Below are 10,794 nucleotides of genomic sequence, written 5' to 3' on the forward strand. Positions count from 1 at the left end.
AAGCAGGCATCATGGTACCTATACTGATGTCACGTCAACTGGAATAGCTCCATACCACTATGCAAATTTATAGCATCCAGAGATTGACTCTAACTGCATTATGGCAGATTTACGTAAGGTTTGTGTGGGGGTGGTGTGTAGATTTGACCCCTTAACGCCAATGGAGCTACAATTGATTTACACCAGATGAGGATCTGACCCTTCGTCATTGTTCAATCTCTCTGCCATATCTACAATCAGTGTGAAATAAAGATGTCATATAGCATTGCACCTTCAGCCTAATGAGTCTTTTATTTTAGTGAAGTCTGCAGAAAGAAACCATATAATTGCTGAGAAAGAAAGAAAGAATGTCAGTCCATTCATCCAGATAGAAATTGAAAATCAGATACAGAAAATCAAAGCAACACTGAATTCCTCCAAAGTTCTCTTCCCAGTGGGAAAGAAATGCTCCTTAGCCATGAAAAGTTCCATTCTTGAAATTAATCCCATGAGGCAAAGAGTTAAGAACGTGCAGACTGGTTAGGAACTTTTGTCTCCTCTTCAGATTCACAGGCAAAGAATATGTATTTGAAACTGAAGAATGGGACAGATCGCCAGCTGGTGTAAATCCCCAGTACCTCCACTGGAGTTAATGAGGCCTAATTCTCCAGCTGGTGAAAACTACATAGTCATTCGGCATCTCATCCCCAGCTAGTGTAAATCAAAGTAGCTCTGTGGAAATCAAAGGGTCACATCTCCACTTGGCGTAAACAGCCCTAACTACTCAGAACTCAATGGAACTGTATCAGTTAATAACAGTTTAGGCCTTTGCTAGGAGCTTTAGGTGTTTGCCTCTGGCTGCTTCCTAGTGACCAACATTAAACAGCCAGAGCAGCCTGAGCTGAGGGTTCCTGTGGTGGCTGCATTCCAAGAGTTGCTGATGAAATGCAGGAGAAAAACATCTCTGCTCTCCAAGAGCTGTTTATGTGGCGTTACTGAAGGAACAGGCTATTCCAGGCCAGCTGGGGCTCTGGTGCCACTGGTCTCTGAGCTATTGTAAGTCACATGTCTGTGCATCAAATACATATTTTATTCTTCAGTCTCCTTGGGATGCCACTTGTCATTCAGCCCTGCCTTCTTTCTGGCCAAGAGTCCTTCCAGGGATGCTGCCATCATATGAGATTCAGGGTGGGCCATTTCGTCCTCTGGGGGGTTAGGTTTGGTTAGGGCTGGTTATCAGGATGGTTTCTTCCCAAGGTGAGATCAGAGCTGGGCTTACAGCCCTAGAGACCAGATTCAGCTATTTAACCCCGGGGCAGGTACATGCAGGGCTATGATCATATCTGAATTCCACACAACCCAGGATCAGCTCTAGAGCTGGGAGGGGCTTTCAATCCCCCATCCTATTTAGTCCTTCACCTCTCAAGCAAGCCTGCCAAAGGAGGAGATAAGAGAGTGGTCGTCTGTGAAGTGGGTCCCTGTCTGTCGGGAACTGCAGAGACCCACCCTCTGAGGGAATATGGTGACTGGCAGGAAAACAGCTGCTGGATAACACAATGGTGGGGGCATTATTGAGAGATATACAGACAGACAATGACTGAGAATCCTGGCAATGGACTGTCAAATGCTTCTCAGGCTGGGAAACATTATACAAATATCAACACTGTAAGTTTGCTATTTCAGTTAATATGGTTGGGTTTTAATATACTGGAGGAAATGTAATAATAGAACTATGAATTACATTGAAATGCTAAAACTTTTATAATCATTTAAGAAAACATCTAGAGCTCATTTTTTCCTAGCAGAAAAAAATTCAATTTTTATAGACATTGTGGAAACCAAAATATTTTTTTTGGTTTTGAGCATCGAGAACCAAACAATTGCTATTAAAAACTGCTGAAATCTGCCAATACATATGTTTTTATGGAAAGCAAAGACTTCGCAGGAAAATATTTTTAGTTGAAAATCCAGTTTCCCTTTGGAATAATTTAAATGGATTGGAAATTTAGATTCAAAACAAACAGATTGAAAACAGATTGAAAATTTAGCCCAGATGGGAAATCTATAATTAAACCAGGATGCTAACATTAATATTTTCCAATAACACCATCATCACAAACCCATTCATTCTATTGCAATCGTAAAGTAAAGAGCAAAGTTGATGTCCACAGAATATGCGTTACACATGCAGGCACAGACAGCTGGAGCCCCCAGCCAAAGCCTGTTTCTACCCAAGGACACTGAGGAGGACAGCGAGACTAAACCCCAGCTCTCCTGCTCTACCACCGTATCCTCTGTCCCACACTGATGCCTGCTAAACAGACAGCACACCACATAGTAAGACATAGCCAACGCCCCAGAGATTTTAAACCCAAAGTAGACAGCAGAAAAAGGGATGGAGGGGAAACAGAGGCTTAGACCAGCCAAATGTCACACAGCAGGTCAGTGACAGAACCAGGAATAGAAATCAAATCTCCTGGTGGCCACTGACCCACACAGCACAGACAGAAGGTCACAGTGGCAAATGACACAACAGAGAATTAGCTGAGTAATGCTATTAGACCCTCATCACAGAGAGATGGAAATGCAGCTGGGATCTGGTGCCACAAATCAGTTTTGGAAGCAGGCAGCAGGCTGTCTGTGTGGTCTTGCCGTGGAATCCTTACAACTTAGCTGTCATATGGGAAGCTTTGTGAGTCCATGTAATATTTCCCTGGAAAGGGGTGTGGAAGCAAGGAAAGAATTAATAAGGATTTGAAGGGGATTTTAATGCGTGTCAGTCAGTTAGCAAGAGTCAGGCCATACTGTGACCCTTATGACGTGAGATTTGTAGAAGCAAGATAATGTAAGACAGAGTGAACTGTGTGAAAGTATTACGACCTTGCAATGTGCAGTCTTGCTTTTTCTAGTAAGATAGCAGAAAAGCTTATGTATAAACAAAATGTATTTGTTGCTTTTTACTGTCTCCATAATTGCTAGAAATTGTCTGTAACAAAGGTATAAAGGCTTGCTGTGATTGTTTACCAGTTGAGAGACCTGTCCAGGACTGGGGCGACCCTGTGTCCTATGGCACTCTCTCCCTCCATTGTAATTACTGCAGAAATAATAAAGTATTTGATTTTGCTGCACCCAAACAAAAAAGTGAGAACTGAGTTTTTCTTCGACAGGGGCAATCTTGCACCATTAGCATTTTAGTATGTTACCTGCACATTCAAGTTTACAGCCTGCTGTCTGACTAAGATGGGGATCATCTTGGCTAGAATTCTTGGGTTTGGGTGTGCTTTGTCCATCTTTCATACTGTATTTTATCATGCCACATCCTGAGCCAGATTTTCAGATAGGCTGATGTTGTGTATTTGGTTGTCATGGTTTTGTTGCTATGGCAACTGAGTTAGATTATTATGGGTTAGCTCAACCGGTTTCAACCGGTTGAGGAGCTCTCTGTATATATGTAAATAAAATGGAGGTTTTGGTTAGCTGCCTGCTCTCTGGCCTCAAGTGATTGCTTCCTACACCGGCTGCCCCAAGGATATAACACTGGCGACGAGGGTGAGACTCTGGTGCTGCTCCAGTAACAGAAGGAAGTAGAAGTCAAGGTAAAGACCAAACAAAGGAAAAAAGCTCCTTCTTTGCACTGACTGTGAAAGTGAAACTAAAAATCATGGCTACTCTGACCAGGCCCCTGGAGCCTTTTGATGAGAATACAGAGCAGTGGCATGTGTATACTGAGCGTTTTGAGCTTTTGGGTATTGCAAATGACATTACAGAAGCGAAGAAGGTGCCAATATTCTTAACTGTTGTAGGGGCTAAAACCTACTCTCTGCTACGCAGCTTACTACACCCTGTTAAGCCTGAGACTAAATCTTACAGTGACATTGTGGAAATCCTGGGGTCTCATTTCTCCCCAAAACCACTGGTAATTGCTGAAAGATATAGGTTCCACAAAAGAGACCAAAAGGAAGATGAAACAGTTGTACAATTTGTAGCCATTTTAAAAAAGCTAGCAGAACACTGTGAATTTAAATAAATGTTACATGATGCCCTGCATGACAGGTTAGTGTGTGGCTTGTACAGTGAAGCTATATGGAAGCGCCTACTGACAGAGGCTCAGCTTACCTTACAGAAGGCTGTTGATATTGCTGTCTCCATGGAACTGGCTACAAGGGAGGCACAATACATCGGTGCACCCCCTAGGGTGCAAAAAGTGTCACAAGAACCGACCCACAAAACTGTGCAGAGTCAAGAATGTTACCGCTGTGGTAAGCCGGGTCACCAGGCATCAGAATGCTGGTGTAAGGACCTGGTGTGTCGACACTGTGGCAAAAAGGGACACATTGAGTGTGCCTGTAAACAAAAGAAAAAGAGGCCTGTGGTCTGGCCGACAAAAAGAGGAACCCTGCAGACCCTAGAGCAGACCCAGGATGATCAAGGTGACACCTCATCGCAAGAGGAAGTGCCACTGCATGTTTTGTCTTTGGCAATGGGCTCACATGAATACTGGGTAACCCCGTTATTGGATGGCAAACGTATACGCATGGAACTGGACACCGGTGCAGCCGTCTCACTGATCTCCGAGACTGTGTATAAAGAAAAGCTACAGCATCTTCCGCTTAAGGCAACAAAAACTGTTCTGAAGACGTATACGGGAGAAGCTGTGCCTATGCTGGGCACTATTGATGTTAAGGTGGAGCTCAATGGACAGGTGGCTAAATTGCCACTGTTTGTGGTGAGAGGTAACTACCCAGCCTTAATGGGTAGGTCTTGGCTTGGGAAGATTCAACTGAACTGGGCAGAAGTGCACCGGATGACTAAAGAAGAAACCAGTCTAACCCCTATACTAAGGAAACATGCTGCTGTTTTTGGAGATGATTTGGGAAGTATGAAGGGAATCACTGTGACATTGAACATTAAACCTGGCAGTCCACCAAAATATCTGAAAGCCCGAACTGTGCCATATGCCATCAGGCCAAAAGTTGAAGCAGACCTGGAGCGCCTGGTCACCAATGGAGTCCTAATACCAGTTACCCATAGCTCATGGGCCACTCCTATCGTTCCAATCGTGAAGAAAGATGGCTCTCTCCGGATTTGCGGCGATTTTAAAGTCACTGTCAACCCAGTGTTGTGTGCAGAGCAATACCCACTTCCCCGCATCGATGACCTCTTCGCAGGCCTGGCTGGGGGACAAAAGTTCAGTAAGATTGATCTGAGTCAAGCATATTTACAGATGCACGTCGATGAAAAGTCCCAAGAGCTGTTGACTATTGTGACTCATAAGGGGCTTTATCGATACTGTCGTCTACCCTTCGGAATAACATATTCTTCCCCCCCTTACTTTCCTACAGAAACACACCTCATGCTACGACCCACGCATCTCCGACCTTTCTAATGATGGGACGACAGCTGCGCACTTGCTTTGATCTGCTGAAACCTTCTGAACCCCGACAAATTGTGCAACATCAGCAGCAATATCAAGTCATCAGACGGGCACCCAGAGCAAAAGACCGAACCTTTAGCCCGGGACAGCCAGTTTTGGCTCGGAATTATACTTCCAGAGCTAAATGGGTTCCGGCCACAGTCATCACTCAAACAGGACCTGTTTCCTACACAGTCCGGACTGCAGAGAATCTTACCTGGCGGCGACATGTAGATCAGCTGTTGCCAGGTCATGCCAGTCCTCAGGACCCATCTGCAGTTGAGGGGTCTGACTTCACCTCTTCTGGTGAGGGATCGAATCACGAGTCACCTGTTTCTGACTGTTCTCCTCCATTACTGCCGGCGGCTGAGATACCCCTTTGCCCAGCACGAGCTGATACCCCCTCCTCACCTGTTCGTGCTGCGGACCCTGAGCCCCTAGTGCTTTCGGGTGCAACAACACCAGTAGTTCGCTGTAATCCACCTAGAGACAGAAGACCTCCTCATCGGCTGGATCTGTAGCTAGGGCGAACCCACGGTTATGGGGCAAAATAATCCCCAGGGTTTAGCCGGGAATGGAGGCAGTCTACCCTCCTTCTCTAGTCTAGTGTGTGTTTTATTTAGGGGATGTTCTTATTAGGGGGGGAGGAATATGTTGTGTATTTGGTTGTCATGGTTTTGTTGCTATGGCAACTGAGTTAGATTATTATGGGTTAGCTCAACCGGTTTCAACCGGTTGAGGAGCTCTCTGTATATATGTAAATAAAATGGAGGTTTTGGTTAGCTGCCTGCTCTCTGGCCTCAAGTGATTGCTTCCTACACCGGCTGCCCCAAGGATATAACAGCTGAAAATCAGATAGAGAAGCTCTCTGCAACAATGAATTCCTCCACAGTTCTGTCCCAGTAGGAATTAACCACTCTGTAACTATTAAATGTGCCATCCTTGCATTTAATCCCTTCTGTCAAAGACCAAAGAAAATGTAGACGGGTTTGGAGCTTTGGTCTCCTCAGATCAGATTCGCAGGCAAAGAATATGGATTTGAAACTGTTTATGGGCCCGATCCCCAGCTGGTGTAGATCTGCAGTAGCACCAGCAGAGTTAATGAAGCCAGATTCCCCAGCTGGTGAAAACGGACATATTTCCATGGACGTCTTGGAGCCATATCCGCAGCTAATGTAAATCAAAGAAGCTCCATTGAAATCAAAAGGCCACATCTCCACTTGGCTTAAAGAACCCAAATTCCTTGCATTTGTATCAATTTACATGGGTTGAGGAGGTTGCACTGAGCTTTTAGTGTTTGCCTCTGGCGGTGTCTTTGTGACCAACATCAAACAGCCCAAGCAGCCTGAGCTATGGGTTCCTCTGATGGCTGCATCCCAAGAGCTCCTGATACAACATAGGGGGAAAAACATTTTTGCTCTCTCAGAGCTGATTCTGTGGCATTAAGGAAGGAACAGGCTATTCCAGGCTGGCTGGGGAGCTGAGGCCACTGGGCTCTGAGCTTTTGTGAGCATGTCTATGTTACAAATATATATATATATATATATATAGTCTCCTTCAGACTCGTGTGGGGCATCAGCCCTGCCTTTTCTTTAGCCAAGGGTCCTTCCAGGCGTGCTGCAATCGTGTGAGAACCAGGGCAGGTGCTGTTCTCCTTCTGTGGGGTGAGGGTCGACTAGGGAAGGATGTCAGGATGGTTTGCTCCTGAGATTAGATCAGAGCTGGTCTCACAGCCCTGGAGTCTGGGTTCAGTGCTTTAGGCGCCGAACAAGCACATACTGAGCTGTGATCATGTTTGACATGAAACTCCTAGAGACTTCAATGGGAGTTCAGCACCCAACAACCACATACTGAGTTGTGTCCATGTTTGAAGAGTGCAGAAGCTGTAATTTGTTATACAGCTTGGAGAGGCTTCACCCCTCAGCCAAGCCTGTCTGAGGAGGGGAGGAGGGGAGCAGAGAGCTCCCATCTGTGGAGTGGGTCCCTGTTTTCTGGGGTCCCCAGGGGTGGCTCTAGGCACCAGCAAAGCAAGCCCTTGCTTGGGGCAGGGGCGGCAGGAAAGCTGAGAACCAACAGGGGGCCCTGGGAGCTGTAGTTCCTTGATTAGCTCCCTGCCTATAGAGCCAGCCTTGGCGCAGGGAAGAACTACATTTCCCAGCATTCCCTTGGCCACTACCAACTGGAAAGGAAGGAGGGGGACCTCATGGGGCAGTGTGCTGTGAATGGTAGGGATACCATATTTTAACATTCAAAAAAAAGGACACTCCAAGGGAAGGGAAGCCCCACACTGCCACCATCCACTCCCTCCGACTGCCCCCCACAGAAACCCCAACCCATCCAATTCCCCCCCACTCCCTGTCCACTGACTGCCCCCTCCCAGGACCCCTGCCCCTAACTGCCCCTTGGGACCCCACCTCCTATCTAAGCGCCGCTCCTTCTCCTTGTCCCCAACTGCCCCCTCCTGAGACCCCGCCCCACCCTCCTAGGACCTCACCCCCTACCCCTGGGATTCCCATGCCTATCCAACCACTGCCTGTCCCCTGACTGCCCCCCCGAGCCCCTGACCCATCTAACCTCCCTTCTCCGTGCCCCTGACTGCCCCCGAACCTCCGCCCCATCCAACCCCCGTCCCTTAACTGCCCCCACAGAAACCCCTACCCCTTATCCAACCCCCCAGCCCCCTTACCGTGCCACTCAGACCAGTGCATCTGGCTCTGCGCAGCGCCAGACATGCTGCTGCATACATGCTGCCATGCTCCCCCGTGGAGCCCACAACACCCCCCCACACACACACACACAGCACCTGCCTTCCAGATTTGAACACCTCAGAATTCAGGAGTGCTCAAGCTCAGTTTGGGCAGCTGTTACTTCATTTCTCCCAAATCAAATACACTGATCCACTGTAACTTGCTGTAGAAAAAGTAGGATAAAATTGAGCAAGAAATGCTTCCCAGTGTTTATTAGGATTGGAATTGCTATTTTCTACAGCCATTGCCTTTTTTTTTTTGTTTGTTTGTTTAAATGGAAGACAGTGATATTGCATTGGCAAATTCCCCATAGAAATAAAGAGTGGAACAAAAGAATAATAAAGGCACCTCAACTTTTCCACATTTATGGAGGACAGTCTTATAATATGCATCCAGCTATCCTCCAATCACACAAGCTGAAAATTGTTCCACTTTACTGCAGCTCTGTAAAGATATGGGACCCAATCCTGTCTGTGTTCTGTGCACATTCAAAATTCCTGCTGAATGACCCGCCCTGGGAATGAGTTACCAGTGACCCAGGGCTGCGGCAGAAGGAGGGTGCAGGTGCAGGGGGGAAGAGCCCAGGGATGGGGCAGCAGGAGGTGTGGGGGGGGGCACTGGTGGGGAGGAAGGGGGGAGCCCAGGCCTGGGGCAGCAGGACGGTGGGGGGAGAGCACTGGTAAGGGGAAAGGGGGAAGCTCAGCGCTGGGGCGGCAGGGGGTTTGGGTGTGGGGGAGAGCCCATGGCTGGGGCAGCAGGGGGGTGCGGGGGGCAGCCAAATTTTTTTTTTGCTTGTGGCGGCAAAAAACCTAGAGCCAGCCCTGGGGGTCCCTGTCTTCTGGGAAAGATCCAGCATCACAGGAAATATGGTGAATGGTCAGAGAAACAGCAGCTGGATAAATCAGCAATGGGGGCATTATTGACAGGTACACAAACAGGCAATGATTGAATAATCCTCATAATGGAGTGTCAAATGCATCACAGATTGGAGAATATTCCACAGAGACAAGACAGTAAGTTTGCTATTTCCAATTAAATATCATTGACTATTAATATAACAGGCAAATTTCATAATAGAACTATGAGTTACAATTGGAATTCTTCAAAACATTTAATATAATTTAATCAAACATGTAGAGCTCCTCAGAGCTGCCCCTCCCCCCAGGAGGCAACAGTTGACTTTTCATAGAAATTGTGAAAACCAAAACTTTTTTTTCTTTTTGTTCCTTGAGAACCAGACAATTTCAGGTAAACTGCTTAAAACTGAAACATTGTCACTGAATTTTAAAAAAAATGTTTTGATATTTCCAGTATATAGGTTGTTTTTGAAGAATAGCAGAGACTTCCTTGGAACATGTTTCTGTTTAAAATCCAGTATTCCTTTGAAATAATTTAAACTGAAAACGTCTGAATACACCACATTGGACATGTAGATTTCAACGGGGGTAGGAATAGCCATGACTAGTGCTGTGCATTATTGACACTCACATCATATTGCTGCGGGAAATCAGGGCCACACCCTCTGTCACTGTAATTCCCCCATTGTCCAACAACCCAAAAGTCTCAGTCTCTGGTCAGTGCCACCCCAGAGTTCAAAAGTTTATCTGCAGAGTTCCCCCCCCCAAGGTGGAAATGGGGGGAGGGGTCGCACACACAGGGTGCTAAGGGACACCTTACGTGGGCCAGGGCCGACTGCCCCGCTTCTCCGTGGAGTTCTGCTGCAGCCTTCACCATGACTGGCTCCACACCACCAGCTGTGCTGCTCCTCCAGCAGACCCGTGAACCACGTCAGCCGTCCCCCACAAACCGCTCCACACTGCTCACTGTTCCATGGGCTGCTCCAACGTGCTGCAGACTGCTCCACTCTGCCAGCTGCTTGGTGATAGATCTTCAGGCTCTCCCACTACTTAACACAGCACTCAGTGATTTCCGCTCAGTAAGCTTAGTTCTTTTAGTGACTTCAGCTCTTAGTGATTTCAACTTGTAGTAGGAGAGCCCCAGTGCCACATGGCCCAATGTGAATTCAGGTCAGCAACCTCTAGATAGACTCCTAAAGGATTCAAAATTGTCTTTGTCCTTCCCTCCACAGCCATCACACAATGATTCTCTGACGTTCGGGAGCTGCAGATTTTGCACTTTGTGGTGTTTCTGGTGATTTACCTTGCACCCTGATGGGGAATCTTCTCATTATCACAGCCGTAGCCCTCAACCCCCATCTTCAAACCCCCATGTTCTTCTTCCTGGGGAATCTGTCCATTCTAGACATGATGCAAAAGATCAGCTTAATTTCACATTACTGCTGTCTTTTTCTGTAATTTGGAGTCCTTGTATCTTTACTAAACGTTCTAATAAAATTGTTTAGTGTTTTCATTTTCCCTCAGTGCATCTTCATTCTACAGATTGGAGTTCCTAACCAGACAATTAGACAATCAGCCCTTCTGTTTAGCACAGGTCATTAAAAGACCTCTATGTTAACTCCACCTCCCAGAATGTACAGAAAGCTTGAGACAATAGCTCTGAGAGGGGAAACTTCTTTGGGTTTGACTGATGCAGCTACATCTGCCTGAATGTACAGAGACCCTGAACCAGTCACAACATAACTACATTGGGTGAGGGGCAGGCTGCTACTGCAGGATTGCTCTCACCATTGGTGGA

The sequence above is a fragment of the Mauremys reevesii genome, linkage group 13 (genome assembly GCF_016161935.1).
Source record: "Mauremys reevesii isolate NIE-2019 linkage group 13, ASM1616193v1, whole genome shotgun sequence".
Lineage (NCBI taxonomy): Eukaryota > Metazoa > Chordata > Testudines > Geoemydidae > Mauremys > Mauremys reevesii.